Source organism: Heptranchias perlo, chromosome 36, assembly GCF_035084215.1.
Source record: "Heptranchias perlo isolate sHepPer1 chromosome 36, sHepPer1.hap1, whole genome shotgun sequence".
Lineage (NCBI taxonomy): Eukaryota > Metazoa > Chordata > Chondrichthyes > Hexanchiformes > Hexanchidae > Heptranchias > Heptranchias perlo.
This window is the reverse complement of record NC_090360.1, coordinates 15,736,765-15,757,256: the sequence shown is the minus strand read 5'-3', so window position 1 is coordinate 15,757,256 and position 20,492 is coordinate 15,736,765. Positions and strand designations below refer to the sequence as shown.

The 20,492-nt window shown below is 42.4% G+C and overlaps 1 protein-coding gene across 5 annotated transcripts in view; it reads right to left on the bottom strand.

Moving 5' to 3' along the window:
* LOC137304136 (rho GTPase-activating protein 22-like) overlaps positions 1-20,492 on the bottom strand; it is a 295,940-nt gene that overhangs the window by 20,508 nt on the left and 254,940 nt on the right. The gene's annotated exons all lie outside the window — the stretch shown is intronic.

Genomic DNA, 20,492 nt, shown 5'->3' with positions numbered 1-20,492 from the left:
TCTGTCTCTCTCACAGCTGGGCAGGATACGAGGAAAAAAAAACACATAATCTGAGAGTGGTTAATGATCTCTAACTTGCAATCCTGTGTCACAACTTTTGTCATCTTTATTTTATCAATACTGATCTGCTCAGCACTCTTTTGACTTCTTTCCTTTTGTACCATCCAAGCTCCAAATATGGCATTCCTACACACCTGCCTTGTTGAAATTAAGATCCAGTGCAGTCTCTAACTCGTTCTGTCCCACGATCTCAAAACCGTGGAACTCCTTACTTCAATCCCTCTTTCCTTCCTCCCACAAGGCCTTTAAAATCCAAGCTTGGCATCTCCTAATTCGCAATTTCCAGATTAAGCTGCTCTCTTTTAAACTTTGGTGCAGCATTGCACCGTGACCCCACACAGCCCATCACAGTTTCTCAGTGGACTTTGATGTGCCATTCAACGAGATGGCAAATACTTTAAATGTAGGCCCTATAGTGTACCAAGATGGCATCTTCAAACGTCAAAAACCATTGGCCTGGAAGAGTAGCAAATCTGCAAGGGATCAGATACAATGTATCAAAGGAACTTCAAAGTGCAACACAGTTTATTGACCTTTTCAGGGGGATGGTTAAGCATTTGATTACATCAACATTGCTTTGAAATCTGCACTAACTCTGCTATAGTTCTTCATACTTGCTTTATGACTCAGTAAGTTTATCTAGTGAGTCGTGCAGACCAGGAAGATCCTGGGCCTGTGATGAGTTCGTTGATCTCAACCAGGGAGGCAATCGATGTGTTCTAATTGACCCTAGGTTAGGGGAGGGGAGAATCAGCCAAGATTCCTGCTCCTGATTGCTATCCAGTGACTCTTGCTGGGAGGACACATTTGGGCATCCGCTGAGGAGACAGCCACATTTGGTAGTGATGCCCACACAGTCAAATAGTAGACGAAAATTCATTATTTAGGCTAACCTATGAACAATGGACATGTGCAAGGTACCTGGAGGGCAACTAGCATCTGTGGAATTATATCCAAGCAGGAGTCACTGCCTTGGGGAGAGGAGTGAAGAGAATTGCTGGTGGAATTTTTTTTTAAAAAACTTGCACTGAAACAGATCAGTAGGGAGGAAAAAAATCATCCAAGCCAGCCCCAAACATAGACATAAATGACAGGAGGAGTAAAGAGGGCTGTTTCTCTTCTTTCCATTCCCATTTTACGTCCTTATGATTGTAGAAAGATTTTTTTTTGAGGAAAGTGTAGGATGAAACAGCTTATTCCATGAGCCATGTTAAATAAGGAGCACGCCACAGTGTGCAAAGGTGGACTAGACGGTCCATTTACTTCAGACAGTCATGCATTAGCAATACTAAACCACTTTTCTAGCTTCGGTTGGTAAGTAGCAAGGCCATAAAAACTGCAAACAAAGCACTGGGCTCACTTCTAGAGGAATAGAATTCAAAAGCAGAGAGCTTATGTTAAACTTATATAGAACCTTGGTCAGACCACATTAGGAGTACTGTACACAGATCTGCTCTCCATATTACAAAAAAAAGGATATAGAAGAACTGGGGAAAGTGCAGAAAAGATTTACAAGGATGATACCAGAACTGAGAGGGTACAAAAATCAGGAAAGACTGAACAAACTGGGGCTGTTTTCTCTAGAAAAGGGAAGACCGAGGTTATTTGATCGTGGTCTTTAAAATTATGAAGGGGTTCAATGGGGTAGACGTAGAGAAGATGTTTCTACTTGTGGGGGAGTCCAAAACTAGGGGCCATAAATAAGATAGTCACTAATAAATCCAATAAGGAATTCAGAAGAAACTTCTTTACCCAGAGAGTGGTGAGAATGTGGAACTTGCTACCATAAATGTAGTTGAGGCGAATAGCATAGATGCATTTAAAGGGAAGCTAGATATGTACATGACAGAGAAAGGAATAGAAGGATATGTTGATAGGGTTAGATGAAGTAAATAGAGTGGGAGGAGGCTCATATGGAGCATAAGGCTAGAATCTGGTTTGACTGACTCTCATCATGAATAGCCTACTCACAGTCTGGGCTCAGGCCTTATCCACATATTCAGGATGAGCTGCCGGCATCCTGGCACATGAGAAAAACCAATTTTGGGCCACTTGCCTCGCTAGCAACGGCCTTCAGGTATGTTCCAGGATGGGCCAACAGGAGAGGCTGGGAGGGTGGAAAGGTGGGAGAGGGGTGTGAGGGGGAGGAAGGAGTCAGCACTGTGGAGTCGGTGGGAGCACTCCTCCTCCTTCTGAAAAGGGTTTGTCAAAAAAAATATATATAAACCTTACCTGCAGTTGGGGGCCACAATGGCCTCTGAGGAATCCTGTAACAAATTTTACACAGGGGTCCTTCAATTGGCATTGGGCCCTTAATTCACACATGCATGGGTCCAGAAACCTGTTTTAGGTGGCTGCCCGGGACACACGAATTTAGCAGTGGGCTCAACACCTGCACAGATTGGGCACAGAGTGTCCAACTGCTAAATTGGTATTTTTCCTCTCGTTTAACGCCTGAAAAACTGTTGCAACACATACCAATTTCTACCCCAAATGTTTTATTCTATGGACACATTGTCATTTTGCTGCTACCGACACCCTTTCGTTCCTGTGTAAACTCAAAACACTTATTTGTGTGAAATAGCCTTTTTAAAAAAGTGTAAAAAAATGAATAGCCTTTACTCTTGGTGCTTTTGGTTGGGGAGGGCAGTGGGAAAGAGTTTGTGTCTTGTGCTAGTTTCATCAAGATCATTCAGTGATGTGATTTACATCATTTTGTGGCCTGTCAGAAAATGGATTGGCAAACATTTTATTAAATGAAAACAATGCCCCTTTAACACTCAGCAACAAACAATGATCCAGAATTTGCTGTTGCACCCCAGAGTGGTATATATTGGAGGCATTAATGGAATTTGTGACCATCCATTTTGCTGCCACTGTCAGCTCCCAGTTCTCTCCTGCCCTCACCCATCCTGTTCCCTGCAGTTACTTCCCTCTCTTCCCCTCAGCATACTCATGTTATCCATGGAGCCTACCAATGTCACTTTCGTCCACAATGTTGCCCACCTCTGCCCTTAACATTGCAAAACCTTAGTCCATGCCTTCAGCCCCTTGCAGCTTGATTTCTTTAATGCTCTCAAAGGCAGCCTCTCTGCCTCAACCCCTGCACATATTACAACTCATTCAAAATGCTGCAGTCCATATCTTTATTTGTGCAAAGCTCCACACTCCTGCAATCTCCCATCCTCTCCAGGATCCACTGGCTCTTGTGTCCGGCAAACTGACTTCAAAATTCTTGCCCTCACATTCCAATCCCTCCATAGCTTCACTCCCCCCTACCTGCCATCCGTTCTTCTAACACTGGCGACTCCTCATATCCTGCTCCCTCTGTTTCATCATCGGTAGCCACTATGCACATGTCCTCTGTCCTTCCCACCCTCAATGTTCTACCACATCTCTCCCTGCAATCAAAAACCTCCTCAAAACCCTTCTTTACCTTTGCCCCACCCCCTCTCTGATTTGTGTCCTGCACAATTTCTTCCCCCTTAACGCAAAGCGTTTTGAGAAACTTCCTGCACTTGAGGAATGGTCTAGAAATTCAAGTAATTGTTGTATTTTGTGTTGATACGAAATAAATACCATGTTATATTAAATGTTGGTAACTAGTATGAGACATTGTGAAGGAGAACGTCTCTCACAGTTATGGTTTCGCACAGGTTGTAATTACATTTTTCACCTTTTAATGAGCTACTGGCTCTTTGTTAATATGGAAACTTAACCAACATTTGGATGGCGGTGAGCAGAGCTCCATGCCCGGTTGCTTGCGAGCATCTGCAGGACTTTCGTTTCTCCTGGACAGAGAATTAAGCAGAGCTGGTTGGTATAAATTAGGTACGTTGGCCCCATATTGCGTTAAGTAGATACCAGTTGCAACCTGTTATGTGGTATAACTGTGCTAAGAAAAGACACTGGAGACATTACTAGGAGTTCGCTGACTAAACACATCAGATGAGTGATCCCACATTCCTCTGCTCAATCATAAATCACTCACACCTGCATGGCTTTTGACATGAGAGAGTAACTGGAATATAATGGCTGGTGAAAGTCATTCAAGTTACAAAATCTTACCAAACGTGCGACTTTATTGTACCTATAAAATGACAACATTTAGCATGATATATTTTATCAGATGACACTGACCTTTGCCTGTGATGTTCTGTGTCTGGTTATTAAGTCTGAAATTCCTTTGCCTGGGAATGCCTGTTTGGTAAAATGTTTGTTTGAATTCAGTTGCGGAGAAGACAAAGTGCAGCTCCTCACCTCCCTCCGGCTTTCCTTCCTCCTACAAACTTGACTTTTAAAACCCAACCTTGGTGTCACCTAATCACTGCTTCCTGACTTATCTAATCCCTTCGGTGTCAGCTGCGGTTCAGTGGGTAGCATTCTTGCCTCCGAGCCAGAAGGTTGTAGGTTCAAGTCCCATTCCAGAGACAGAAGCAGCACAAATTCCAGGCTCACACTCCAGTGCAGTACTGAGGAGCACTGCACTGTCAGAGGTCTCATTCAGATGAGACAATAAGCAAGGAGTGCAGCTCAGTGGCTACAACACAGTCACTAAGATTCTGACCCGCACTCCCATTGAGAAGAGCTTCCTGCGTGAAGCATAGGGTCACAGGATCCCCCCTGACATCAATCGGACATTTACATTACTTTGTGCCACTTCTACATCCTTTTTGGTACAATATTATTTTCCATTTAAATAATAATGGAGTACTAATTAGCAATAATCTGGTACCAATCCAGGTAAAAGGAAGTGGAAAGTCCTGCTTTTGTTTTCAATCATCCCTCCTATTTGCCCAGCAGTAATATTTGACCAAAAGCAACAATGGGAGCAATTAGTACAGTGATCTCCCCTTTTTTTTGTTGACAAACTAAAATACGAGTTAATCTGCTTAAATCAAAGTCCAACTAATTAAGGATTTTACATCAGACGCAAATATCCTTTTTTTAAACATAAAAAAAATTGAAGCATAGAAGGTTGCCAGGGAACTGCAGATCCGTCCCCAGTGTGAGCTGGTGGCTTGTGGGAGAGGGGAGAAAAGGGAGAGAGAGAGAGAGAGAGAAACTTGGATTGGGGGGGGGAGCCCATCTTGACAATTCAGTAGTGAATTGTCCTTTCACATAAAACATCTTAGCAATTTTCTAAAATTCTAACTTAGAATTACAAAAATATGAAGGCTCTTTGAATACTTTTCATTTGAGGCATATTCTGAATAAACAGGAGAATAACAATTCTGTTTAATAGAATGTGGTAAGTTTCTGTGTGAAACATTGGCTGAACGAAGCCAATATCCTGTGAGGGTCCCAGGCCAGTCTATGGGATCATCCATTAGCAGTGACAGAAATTTAAAACAAAAACAATCAGGTATAACACAGTAATCACTGGAAGGGTGCCAGACTGCAGGTAGAAAGTCTGTCTAGGGGTTCAGGTGAGTGATAAGCCATTTGAGCATTTCTCTCTCACTGTTTATCGTGTCATTTGAAGTCCTTGTTTGGATTCCAGGTTTGCAATCTGCTCCAGTGCATCAGCAACTTCTGGGGCAGATTCTCCTGTTCTTGCAAGGAAGCAACATCCACAAGGAAATCGTTGGGGGAATGAAAGGGAATGCACCTTTAAATAAATGGTCTGAAAATCAAACCAGCTCAGTTCGGGACCTGCGCCCATTCCTACCCAATTTTCCTGTATTGACTGCTTCCGTGCAATCCAATCAACTCAGTTGCCAGAACAGGAATATGACTGACCCTGATTTTTTTCTTAAAAAAACTGGAGAAATGCAATGATAGTCCTTAAAGGGTTAACACGAGAAAAAAATGCAAATGTATAATTAAGTACAATAAAACATTTATAAAAACTCATTATACAATAAATTTGTTAGACACTGAATACAATCGAGGTTTTGAGAGATTGTGGTGCATTGCAAAAAAAAACTTACAAAAGCTTCTGTCGATCAAGTTGAAGTTACAATGATTACTGATCAAAGCAATCGCAAAGCTGCCTGTGATAATGAGTTCACTGGCATCTAGTCACTAAAAAGACATAAATGCAATGAGAAATAGCTCGTGCCCTACCTCTTCTGCTAACAAAGCATTGTTGAAAACTGCTGTAAGACCGTGGACAGAATTCAGACAGAGCCCGAGCACATGGGCTACACAGAAAGAAAGTCTTAGCTTCAGGCATGAGACACATTTGCATCAGAGCCAGATGGATTCTGGCAGCCTAACTCCTAACCCAGCGAGGAAGACTAACAGAATGCACTCCGACAGAGGCTGTCAGGTACTGCTCACTTCAACCGCAAGGAATGTCATTGAAACTCTGCTATCACCCATTAAACGCAGCCTGCACTAATTGTATGATTGACTCTCATTACACAGTGCAGTCGCCAACTTGCAAGAAACCAAAAACCAGGCAGGTATGATCTTGCCTGCTCGCGTTATTTCCGGCACAACAGCCAATGTAAACAGTAGCTGAGTACAGGTCACTGTATAGGGGGCAGTAATGACAGAGGCATCCCCTGCCCAACCCAGGCTCGATATTTCTACTCCAATCACCAGCTGTGTCTATTCTTGATCACAGAATGAACTCAGCCTCAGTTGGTGCTGCCTGTATGTCGAGCCGGCAGCTAATCTGAGCCAAGGGGCAGTCAGGTTAACTGAAGGGAGTTCACTGCATCAGGCTTCCTCTATGAGCTGACTTCAAAGAGAAAAGGAGTTGCTGTGAAAAAGTAATCAGGTTCCAGTCTCCGAATGGGAAACTTGCTAAATGCTTAGAGACAATATTACTTTGCACAGCTTAAAACACACACACCTAGGGCTGTTGGAAAGAGACTTAACAAAAAGATTTTGGAGTACACCTTATACATTCTTTTCGATGTAAATCGAATATATCACTAATTCTCTGCTGCTTTATTTCCTGATTTTGTTACCGGTTTGAATTGGGGATGGGGAAGTCAAACTCTATCCTTATTGAATTAGGTCTATCTTACAGCTCAAGAGCTGGTCGGAGGTCAAGCATTTGACATCATGTGTCACATGAAACATAGATGATCGGAATACAACAGCTGAAAGTGTCTTAAAGGGACACCTTCTTCACGGCAGAAAAATATTTGCCAAACTATTTTTGTTTGCAAATACATTTCAGTGATGCAACTCACATTGAAACACATTCTTTTGTCACTGTGCATTTGTGTTTTTTTCATGAAGATGGTGCCCCTTTAAACAATGCATTGATATTAGCTTTAGATGACACAACGAAAAACTTGCATTTATATAGCGTCTTTAATGTAGTAAAATGTCCCAAGACGCTTCTCAGACAAGGTTTGACATCGAGCCACATAAGGAGATATTAGGGAAGATGACCAAAAGTTTGGTCAAAGAGTAGGTTTTTGAGGAGAGAGAGGTAGAGTGACAGATAGGTTTAGGATGGGAATGCCAGAGCTTAGAGCCTAGGTAGCTGAAGGCACAGCCGCCAATGGTGGAGCGAAGGAAATTGAGGATGTGCAAGAGGCCAAAATTGGAGGAGCACAGAGATCTCGGAGAAAAAGGGGAACATTGGCTCTGGTCTTTGTGAGTATCAAAGTGATGAATCTAATTTTGTTCAAATTAATTCAGGAGGGCAGATTTTCTAAACGTTTGTCCACAGCGAAGTACGTGGCCCACCGCAAGCACAGTTCGGACAATGGCCATCAATTTTGCGCCACGCACCCGGGGCAGGCCAGGTGACTCACTGTGGCCCAGAACGCAGAAAATCTACCCTATAATGTCATGACCATAACAGTACTTGCTCGATATGGCAAACAGATGAGAGGAGCTTCCCCGAACAAAGGATTTGGAACTTCAGAGACGAGAAAGGGTCATGCAACGAAAGAGTTGGCTCAAGAGCAGTGCTGGCATGAGCCAGCACACAAGATGTCTACCTGCACTCGTTTTCAATAATTCTGTGGCTGACAGACCTTTCATTTTCTTTAAGTTACAATTCTACATTGATCAAATCACCTAGTTTCCTTCAAAACCCAAGTAAGTGTGTTGTTAAAGACATCACGATGAAAATAAATCTTGTTAAAACTTTCAAGAAAGAAGATATTGAGGTTTTAACAGTGAGCGACTAATAATAAGCACAAAGAAACTAAGGGAAACCATCTGGCTTGCTGCCAGTCATCATCATCTCTCCGAACATAGAAGGTTAATCAGTAAGCTACAGATCTGTTAACTCTTTGTTGGCCAGGAAGTTAGTATGTGTTTTCAAAAAGGACTAATTGCTGCTGTTCCAGTGGAAAGGTGATCACTGATCTGCCACTAGAATCAGGACAGGCTAAGAAAAGTTTACATTCAGACTCGTCCAAAAGAGCAATGGCTAACCAGTACTAACTGGCTGAAACAATCTGGGACTTAACAAGAAAATGTGCTGTATCCGTCTTTTGCCAAGGATATGCTTATTGGAAGCACATTAATCCACATCTGATTATACCCTTTCAAAATAAACATTAAGATATTTGTATTTGTCAAAGTCGCTTGGCAGAAAACGTTTGTAACGTATTTGAATACTGAAATCTAACTGGTTGCTAGGTGTCGTTCACTTTCAGCTGAGGGACAGGTGTGGTGAGCTTAATTGACCATACTGATGTGTCACCATGGTAGTGGAACATTATAACTGAACTTACCCTTAGGCTGTGGAGGGTAGGCTGTACAAACAGGCCAGAGTTCAGCCAAGCTTGGAATTGGCTCTGGAAGAGCTGACACTCAAGCAAGTAAGTTATGCTAAACATTTATAAATCACTGGTTAGGCCTCAGCTGGAGTATTGTGTCCAATTCGGAAGGATGTCAAGGCCTTGGAGAGGGTGTAGAGGAGATTTACTAGAATGATACCAGTGATGAGGGACTTTGGTCATGTGGAGAGACTGGAGAAGCTGGAATTGTTCTCCTTAGAGCAGTGAAGGTTAAGGGGGGATTTAATAGAAGTGTTCAAAATTATAAGGGGTTTAGATAGAATAAATAATGGAAATTGCCTTGTCACACTGTAATTACACCCTCTTGGCAGTGGTGGCGCTGAGGGTGTAATTGCAGTGTGACCAGTTTACATACAGTTTCCAATATAAATATGTACATAGGAACTTATCATGGAGAAAGTGCTTGCAGATGTAAGATTTTTTATATATTATAGATTGTGTCAGGAAGGCTTCATGTTTCTGTGTAGGAATCATGAAGCAAATCAGTGCATTTTCAGATCAAAAATAAAACAAAACATTTGTAATTAGAACGTTAGTTTAATTTGCAAAATAATTTTGAATGGAAGAACTAAAATAAGTAAAACAAAAATACATGCTTACTACTCTGTTACTAATGAATGTAAGACTAGAAGTGCACATGCATTGTTAGCTGCACGCTCAGTGACTCTTCCCCCATGGACCTTTGTTCAGCCAGCTGTACAAGACACATCCACACTGCCCGACATTACAAAGAGAAGGTGAAGTAAAAACAGGGAAAGTGGTTGTATGCATCACACCAGAGCTGTAGCATGGTGATGTAAAGCAAAACAAAATGCAGCTGCTGGAAATCTGAAACACTCAGCAGGACATGCTACATCTGTGGAGAGGACAGATGTGTTAACATTTTTGGTGTGGACCCTTTGCCAAAACATCCACAGATGCTGCCTGACCTGCTGAGTGTTTCTAACATTTTCTGATCTTGTAGTATGGTGATGTTGGGCTTCAATGGGTTTAAACCTAAATGTAATGCTTATCTTTTGGGAGATGATTACTAGATTTAATCCTAAAATCAGAAGCTGTATGAATAATCTACAGTACCCTAAGGGCTATAAGGGTCCAATGTGAAATGAGTTAAAAGCAGTCCCAACATTGTTTAGGTAGAGTGTAGCTAGCTTGTATTACAGAAAAGAAGGAAAGACTTGCATTTATAAAGCACCTTTCACAACCTCAGGATATCCCAAAGCCCTTTACACTTCAAAAGGTACTTTATTGGCTGTAGTCACTGTTGCAATGTAGAAAATGCAGCAGCCAATTTGCACACAACAAGGTCTCACAAACAGCAATGTGATAATGATCAGATAATCTGTTTTAGTGATGTTGGTTGAGGGATAAATATTGGCCAGGACACCAGGGAGAACTCCCCTGCTCTTCATCAAATGGTGCCATGGGATCTTTTATGTTCACCTGAGAGGGCAGGCGTTTAATGTCTCATCTGAAAGACATGACCTAGGATGTTTTATATTGACAGAGGATGCCCCAATTGGAAATGTGCTCCATTCCCCAGCACTGTCATCCCTTGCCTGATGACCATAATCAGCATTATCTTGACTTGTAATTAGAATATTACTAAACTAAAGTGATCCTACTTTCTCATCAACCGAAGTAGGAAAATAATGTGGTAGCTTTCCCATGTAGGATCATGTCGGAGATATAATGCTGAATAAGATATTCCTTTGATATTGGGTTTGGAAACACTGGCAAAGTTTCTTTTATATGGCCACCACTTACTCAATAGCACATGATGAAGATGTCCTCAAATTAAAAGTACTTCAACCACTTGCTATATCCTGTCTCAACAACATTAGTTCAGGATCCTTTCCAAATTTGCATTTCCAGCTGCTGTGAAATCCAATACTTGACTCTTAAGTTACACTTTCATTTTCTTCACCTGGTAATTTTCTTTACTGAAGTGGTTGGTGACGTTTCCTTTCAAATAGGTTTTTTTTGTTTCTATTCTAGATTGTAACTTTGATTTGAACATCACTTTGATTTGTAACAGAATGATCTCCTTGAATGGGAGAAAAAGTTATACAAACCTTGATATTACATTAATGTGCTATTGAAGGGTTAAATCTCTCATTTTTTGGGAGGATTTACTCTTGCACAACCTGACTGTTTTTAGTCTGTGGGCCAAATGTCTCGCACACCAGGCCAGCCAATGAAGAGGGAGGGAGAAGCATTACTTCTCTCAATCGACTGAGATTATGAGACAATGATGGACCTGTGATGGCAAAGGCAAATATTTAATCAGCAAAACTGCTCTAGCGTTGGGTATTAAGGAGTGAGGAACAGAAGCTTTACTGGTCAAGTGATGCAAACCCTACTGCAAGGACAAAGGGAGAGGGACTGACACTCTCCTTCCAAGGAAGCAACTGGTGCATCAGGCACAGGAAGAGTTAGCAGTGAAAGGTAGCAGTGCCAGTCAGGCACCACAGTTCGAGGTTGGGGCTGACTCACAAGTCAGGGCTCTCTCAACGCACAGACCAAGGAGAACTGAGGTGTCACCAGAACCACAACAAGTTGTCAATGAAACCTTGCAGCCAGCCAGCCTACTTAAAAGGGAATCACTTAGCAATGGTGGGTCAAGTGTCACAAATCAACTCAAGTTGCCAACATGCGCACACTACATAAATTGAGGACCTTGAACTTGAGTATTGATTTTATTGGTTACAATATAACAGGAGCCCAGCATAAGATGACAATCGATTGGTATTTAAAGAACTGAGTCTAAAAGTGTCGGATAAGTGGTGGGGCTTGTAAAATTACCCCCTGGAATTGGTGGGGATACCAGAAACGATGTCCTTAGCTAGTTTGAGGAGGTCACCCTTGATATCCTTGCCCAGAAAGGTCTTAATGGAATATGGGCCGCAGTTGGTAGCACCCTGCTTCTGTTATGTCTTGTCCTTCTTTTCACTCGCTCACACACAACCACACAAACATCATACACAGTATCTTGCAATGCAAACTCTGTTTGAAGGTGCCTCTTGGATATAGAATTCCAACAGTTGTTCCTTTTTTAACATCGTAGACAGAGGCAAGCAGCTTACCGGTACTGTGGTGACCCAAAACAACAGAGCACCCTGTGTCCCTCTCACCAACATCCGCAAGAACCAGCACAGATACACACCCCACAGATGATGCAGTGAGCAGGAGGCAGCAGTGGGTAAGTCACAGTGCACAGTTGAGAAGAAGCAAGTGGTGGAGGCAGAAGAGAAACATGTACTTGCTGCCCAGGTAGTCACATGACTGCAATGAATGATCCCAAGGCTTTGCAGTGCAGTGCAATTGGGCCATTGAACCATGCTCCTGCTGCAATCAATGTGAAAGAGGTGAACGTGGTGGTCGTACTGACCAATCTGATACCTTAATGGGCAGCACATTGGCTGTTATTGCAGATGATCCTTATGCCAGCCTGGAAGGAGCCATAGGCAGGAAAGTTAAAGGCAATGGTGACCTTGACTGACATTGACAGTGCCATCCCTATATTGCAGCAGATGTGTTTCTGGATCTGGTACGGGCAGTTTTACTTAGTCAATCCCAGTTAGGGCCTGCAGATACAGCTGGTGGTACAATGATGAGTGGGGAGAGTCCAGCTCTGGTGCCAGGTAATCTCCCTGGCATGTATTTGGGGTGCTATAAATGCAGCCTGGATCATTAATTTTACATTCACTTGCCAACAGACTTGTCAGTCTGAGGCTTGCAGTTAGATATTTTGTCACTCTCTAAGCTCCAGTGAAAGTTTGTATTATAAGCCCCCCTCTTTACATAACCCTTCTTCAGTGATTTTCCTGATGTGCTGGACTCTTGTAAATGCTTCAGTTACAGTTAACTTTCCAGTGATTTTGTAGACAACATTCAGCTGTTTTTTGTTTCATTCCCTATGTTCTGATCCCCAAAACTCCAGGAAAAAAGTCATTGCTACAAAAACCAGCGGGGAAAAAATCCTAAGCAAAAGCCTCCTCTCCCATTAACGCTTCTTTCCACATGAAACTTTCCTTTAAACCTACTCCAGGTGGATGGAGGGAGCAAATGCCAAAAATTCGGGCAAGGGGGGGTTACTCAATCAATCTCCATATTATGATGTGTGCATGATCACTTTAGGCCAGCAGTGTTAATTGAGTTAACTCCAGTGCAATGGATCCCTGCCTGATTTCCTGGCCCTTGCAGGCCTACTCCATTCCAGCAGGACCAACTAGAAATCTGCCCCTCGGTGCCTAGAATGGGAAGTTATTCCATTCCCAAAATTAATACCTCCTCATTGACAAACACACAATTCACATGCCAAAAAATTACACCCATCCCTTTTATCTTGCATCTTTATATTTTGTAGAAAATGGTTAAAGTATTATTATCAGTCTTTGTTACGTTGTGGACTGGTGCTTCGAAGGATCCCATTAGGACAGATAGTCAATAACTGCAGTACATTTGCTAAGAACTTAGTTCGACTTTCTCTTAACTTTGAAACTGTCAATATAAATTATTCAGCAGTTTTGTAATCTCAATGTTAATGTTACTGGATAAGCAGGCTCTCTATGTAAATGCGCCCTGCACTCTGAATCAAATCTCCATCCCTGTATAAAGGTTGCATAAACAGTTTTCCCATGGGAAAAGCTCGCTTCTTTTAAACAAAATACAAAACAAACTATAATGATCAAAACTATGGGGGAGGGGGGGGAGGGAAATCCAACACGTGCTCGTTTCCAAGTGTAAAATCAGCATGAGATCTCCTAGTTACGTGCCATGATTTGCCTTGCCTCAACTGCGCCGGTCGCCTTGTTGGTTCTGGAGACTTTTAGTTGTCCAGGTTGCCCGCTGGAGTCTGCTCAAAAAAAAAAAGGCCTAAGAAGTTTTCAGTTTTTATTTTTGTGGGGCCCGCAGGAGTAGGAGTGCTTCCCCCTGGGCCCACAAAGAAACACTTGGGCCCACTGCCGATGTGCCCCTGGGATTGCTTCCCCGCCCCTCGCGTAGTCGACCAGCCGGCTCAGGGTAGGATCCGACCGGTTTCCTGCCCTCCCCAGCCGGCGAGCTGCAGCAAGGGCACCAGTTTGGCACCAGCAGCTCGCCGGCGGCATTTAAATCGGGCTCGAAGCCGTAATTGGCTCAGGCCTCAGGCCTGTACGGACCACGTGCGGAGCTGTCTCTGCATCGACTTTGCACCCGTTTTGGGCGCAACTCAAATTTCTCGGCCTACACGTTGAAATTAAGAACTGTATAAATAGAATAATTTCCCGTGAATATCAATTGAAGAGCCAAGAGCAGTTTGAACATTTGTTACTGATCTCAGGTAACAGGTTGCTGATATCAGTGGACAACAGAATATCCCCCCTTTACAGCATGAAAAAGGACTCTCAGAAATAGTCAAAAATGTTTCCTTTCTATTTCTGGCCTGTACTAAGTTAGATGACCTCAAGCCTATGGTAAAGGTATGACAGTTGGCCTCAGTAGCCCGGTTTAGGGAAGATAAATTCTTCCACTGTTTGTGTTCCTGATGGTTGTGCAGCAGCCTTTATTGGAAATGCTTATGCATGGAGACCAATCAGACTCGGTGGTGAAGTCTTCCATAGTCAGATAACTTACCGCTACGCACTCACTGGTAATTATTGCTCACTTGGATGAGGTACACCAGTGAGGGATGTGACGTTAAACCGAGGCCCCGTCTGCCCCCTCGGGTGGACGTAAAAGATCCCATGGCACTATTTTTTGAAGAAGTGTGGGGGAGTTCTCCCCAGTGCCCTGGCCAATATATATCCCTCAACCAATATTACTAAAAAACAGATTATCTGTTTGAATCAGGTTCCTTTAATTCAGTCACTAGTCAGAAAGAGTTTAAAAACAATTAGTGACAGCCAGAATCTTTTCCCAAGTAATTCCCAATTCAAATGTTGCTATATTCGAACAAACACAGACCCTGTGCATAGCTCAGTTATGCGTGCAGCAGTACATTATTTTTGAATGCGTTCGACAGTCATTCAAATTCCTGCAGTGGTAAGAAATACAAGGAGGAAAGACTGCATATCTGAAAGTTATCTACAAAAGGATAGGTTAGCATTTCAATTGCAATCTTTTATTGTTTTATGGTTTTCCTTTTCAGGAGCTGGATAAAAGGATTTCTACTGTAAATATACGTGTATCATAAACTTGATATTTAATCCCTTGCTCATCTTTTGTTAAATAAATCCACTTATCAGTTCAAACTCCAAACAAGGTCTGACACTCTAACGGGAGAGAGATCCTGTTGCGGCAGAGAATAATTCCAATAAAGAAGGAAAGATTTGCATTTATTATAGTGCCTTCCATGACCTCATGATGTCCCAAAGCGCTTTATTGCGAATTAAATATTTTTGAAGTGTAGTCACTGTTGTAATGTAGGAAACGCGGCAGCCAATTTGCGCACAGCAAGGTCCCACAAACAGCAATGTGATCATGACCAGATAATCTGTTTTTTAGTGATGTTGGTTGAGGGATAAATATTGGCCAGGACACCGGCTCTTCTTCAAACAATAGTACCAAGGGACCTTTTACATCCACCTGAGAAGGCAGACAGGGCCTGGGTTTAACATCTCATCTGAAAGCCAGCACCTCCGATAGTGCAGCACTCCCTCAGTACTGCACTGGAGTGATATAGGTAAAGTATTTAACAGAAAGGTTGTTCTGTCCATTATCTTGAGCACATTACTGAAATTTTTCCTGGATACCAAGGCTGGTAAAGATATTCTGAAGGGCACACCTATGACAGTGATCAAAGATATTGCAGCCAAAAAAATATAGAGAAAGAAGGGTAGAAAAGACACAAAAAAATAACAAGTCAAGATCTTCAATGATAGGACAGGAGCAAGGTTGAAGGTCACATGACAGAATGAATATTAACCTCAGTTTTTAAAGTTATAATTAGTAAATTATAATCCTTTTGGCTACTGTAACATACTCTCCATGCACACTTTTGTTTTCTCAAACAAGGAGGAAGAAATCGTTTATAATATTTTGAACAATTACGCTCATGAAGTTTTTTTTGTCATTTCCTGCTCAATTCTAACATCCTGTGTACCGTAGTCTTATGGTATTTCACGTACTATAAGAACTTGTGAACAGCCACACTTGTAATTTAATGTTTATCCACAGTGGAATCCAATTAAGTCACATTGATGCATAAGCCACACACCCATGTCTGCAGGCCATAAACATTTACCTGAATGAGTAACCTATATACCAGATTTAATGGTACTTCAAATCAATAACTTGCACTTATGTGGAGCCTTTAACATAGTAAATGTGTCCCAGCACGCTTCATAAAGTGGTGATTAGATACAAGCAGAAGTAAGAAGAAAAGTTAAGGGTAGGCAGGCCGACTGATGTTAGGCTGTAAGAAGGATTTTGAAGATGGGGAGAGATGTTGCATGTCAGAGGTTTGGGAAGAGATTTTCCAAGTATGGGGGCAAGGTAGCTGAAGGTTCTATCTTTGGTAGTGGAGTGGATGGGGAGGAAATATAGAGTAGGCCAGAGTTGAGGGCGTACCTGGAGACGTAGAGTTGGAGGAGGTTGCGGAGGAAGAGCGAGGTTGTCGAGGGATTTGAAAAGGTAAAAGATTTTGAAATCAATGAGCTAAAGGAAACAAATCAGCTTGTTGCAATCCTTAGTTTATTATTTTGTATTGTATCATTAAGAATCAACAGTTTAAACATTTTAATAGTAAATAAACATGACACTCGTTCATGTTTAAATTATAGATGTTGGACGCTAAATTGAGCCGTGTAGCGCCCGTTGTTTCGGCACTACGCAGCCTCCCGAATGTCCAAGATGGCGTCTGGGATGTGCACGCACGCTTCTAGCGTGACGTGCGCCAGATGCCATCTTGGTAAAGGGCTTTGCACATGCGCAGATAACAAATGCTGACATCATGTAAAGTAGGGAGAATATGCGTTTGATCAGTGTGCAATGCTGATTTAAAGTGATAGACATCATCTTGGCACTTAACATTCCACTCAACACACTGTCTTAACCATGACCAGCCAAACATGTCTTACAGTGCCTGGAGGAACCCCCACCAGCGCTATTTAAAGGAACCATGCAGGATTTACAGGTTAGTTGCTGGATTATTGCTTCTCGCTGCTGATGCATTTGTACCTGTTTTTGGAGGTCTCCTCTACTTGAATATTAGGACAAGGGGACGTAGCCTAACATTTAGAACCAGGACGTGCAGGAGCGAAGTTAGGAAATGCTTCTACACACAAAGGGTGGGAGAAGTTTGGAATGCACTTCTGCAAATGGCAGTTGATGCTAGCTCAATTGTAAATTTTAAATCTTAGATTGACAGATTTCAGTGAACCAAAAGTATTAAGGGATATGAGGCTAAGGCGGGTATATGGAGTTAGGTCACAGACCAACCATGATCTCATTGAATGGCGGAACAGGCTCGAGGGGCTAAATGCCACTGCCACTTGCTGCCTACTGTTATGTGCCACCTTCTCCTGCACTCACCGTGACCATTCATGTCAAAGCATTGAACTTCTTCCTGCACTGCATCCATCTTCGTGGCGCTATGCGCCTGGCATTGACTTTGTCCCCTACTGCCTCCCACTGTCTTTTGAGCATATGTCTGGAGGGCCTCTTGCCCCCCCACCCCTGCAGATATAGGATGCCCCTCCTTCTGTCCACCTCTTGCACCAAGGCCTCTAGTGCATCAGCATCTAATATAACCCCCTAATAGTCTACATTTTTTTAAAAATTGAGTTAGTCTCTGCCTATTTATGGCAAGTCTTTTAATCCCTGGGAGTCACATTACATAGATTTACATAAAATTTACAGCACAGAAACAGGCCATTCAGCCCAACTGGTCTATACTGGTATTTATGATCCATACAAGCCTCCTTTATGTGATGGTGAAATCTCCCCTGTCATAGGCTGAGGTACCTGTTTACATATACATGCCAAGCCTTTGGATAGACAACATTTCAGACGTACTGTCCATTTATCTACATTTATTAGTTAAAAAAAATCAGCACGTATTGAAACTTCCTGCAGTTTAAGGTCACTCCATAACGCCTCTGTGGTTCATTAGTTCCGTGTGGGCATATTGGATAACACGCATTCCTGCCTTATAGTTTCAAAACAGTAGGAATTATCGAGTGAAATTCTGTCCTGCACTCCCCCACAAGACATCCTGCTCCTTGACTCACCTCTTGCTGCTGCTCCCAGGTCCTGCCTAATATTTTCCCCCCAAAAAGCTGTTGAGGCTGGGGGTCAATTGAAACTTTCTAAACTGAGATTGATAGATTTTTGTTAGGTTAGGGTATTAAGGGATACGGAACCAAAGTGAGTAGATGGAGTTAAGATACAGATCAGCCATGATCTAATTGAATGGCGGAACAGGCTCGAGGGGCTGAATGGCCAACTCCTGTTCCTATGTTCCTAATGTTGTTGCTTTATTTGAGGAATCAAATTTGTCTGCACCATGCGATCAGCAATTCCTGATCTCAACAACAACAACTTGCATTTATATAGTGCCTTTAAAGTAGCAAAATGTCCCAAGATGCTTCCAAGTCCCAAGCTTTTGGTCACCTGTCCTAATGTCTCATTCTTTGGCTCGGTGTCAGTTCTTGTCTGATTACGCCTAGCGACGTTCTACTATGTTAAAAGGTGCTATGTAAATGCAAGTTGTTGTTGGAGAGCAGAGATACCGCTGGGACTGGGAGCCCAGCCTGTATAGGGAATTGACCCAGACCTAGGGAGATGGGTCAGGGTCACGGCAGGGTCAGAGCAGTGGGCGGAGTTCCCACCCGACTCACCTAGGAATCTAGGATTCAGATGCCTATCTTTAGATCACCAATTACCAGATAGGTTATTTCCTTTATACGTAAAATGCTTTGTTATCATGACGTGAACTTATCAAACACAAAACGTAATATTTTGCTTCCTCTCTCCACAGATGCTGCCTGACCTGCTGAGTATTTATGGCATTTTCTGTTTTTATTTCAGATTTCCAGCATCCGCAGTATTTCGCTTTTGTTGTAAAACATCTTATTATTCCTTAAGCTCAATTTGTGATTGCTAGATTAAAAAAAGATTTCCATAATGACTACTACAGTGAATAACTCTAACTATTTCCCAACTACTGCGGCCAAAGTGACTCTGCAGATTCCCACTGAAGTGACTGAATTTGCAGGGGGTGGGAAATGGTTAAAGGACAATTGAACAGAAGCAACGGCTGTACTTGTGGTCTGATGGGCCCCATGCCTTGTGATTCACAGTTGCTTTGATGCAGCTGGAACATGAATGCAGCCCGCCTGGCTATTTAAAGCATCGGCTAGTGTGAAAAGGTGATGAAGCAGCCCCCGAGAGGAAGCTCTCTTTTCTGGGGTAGACAGGAAATCTTCTTGCAATAATTTCCTCCCTGTCTTTATTAGTGAACGTCATTGATATAGTAATCTGACCATTCCCAGACTCCGACACTTCAAAGAGGTCTCTCCTGATGAAAGAGTGATCAGCAAACTTATTTTGCTGGCAAATGCTTGACATAAATTGTGCTGAAACAAATCTTTCCTTTTCTTGGATGTGATGCCATTCTGATAAAAAAAATTATGACCCATCTCCCTCCTCCAAAAGAAAGATTTTGCCAAACACTTTTTCATGAAGGCACTGCCCCTTTAACAAATTAGCTTAGCTATTTCATTATTGAAAATATTTACCTCAGGAACTTCCTGTTCAATATTCAACCATGAAATAATAAGCAAAAACGGTGACTGGTTTCTTCCCAAGTGAGAGCTCACAGCAGGAATCACTTATCTATACACATCCATATCTCAGCAGTAAGTGACCTTTTACCTTGTCCACAGCTATCATTTGAGTTAAGTTGTCTGCTAGAAAGCTGAGGAATGTTAATAAAATGGAGTTTGGATTGCAAAAGGATATTATTGTTGGGGCAGTTTGTCTACAAGCCAGAGATTCCAGAATACGAGCAGCTAAACTAACCTTCTCAGTGTTACGCAGCACAGCAACAGATAACGAGCTTTGCAATCTCCTCGCTGTTACTTTAATAGCATTAAAAAAAGTTAGGAATAATTTAAGTTACAGTCAAACACCCTTGAGATGCAGCCGAGCTGGTAATAGCCTCACACTGCGCGGAGACTTTCGGTGAACAGTCAGAGATCACACTCAAGTCTTTTTTCTTTTTCTCCTTATCCATCACTCAGGAACACCCTGAGTGATGGATAAGGGAGAGAATTTGGAACCTCCCTGGTCTGTACTGTTCAGTCCCATAATGGGCAGTGCACTTACCAACTGAACCACTGGTGGGGTGGGGGGGGAGAATGTGAAATGTGAATTCTTAACACTAATCCATTGGAAAAGCTGGCTCTATATTCTTAACAATCCAATTTACGAGAAGGATGCACTTTCAAAACTTCAGATGCACCACTGGAAGGATTGCTGCAGGCATGCCGTTCACCCACCACGTTGGTTCAGCTTGCCATTCAGGCAACGGTTCAGGATGGCACTGCACCCATTCAAAAGTCTTTGTTATTTTTTTTTCAGTGTTTGCTAAACACTGGGTTGTTATTATTATTGCAAAAATGTAATTGCTTTTCCAGTACATGCTATTGTCTTGGTGTAAATGATTTGCTGCTGGTCTCCATCCCCAGTGATCAAAACACTGGCCTTTGAAAACCATTTCCAATA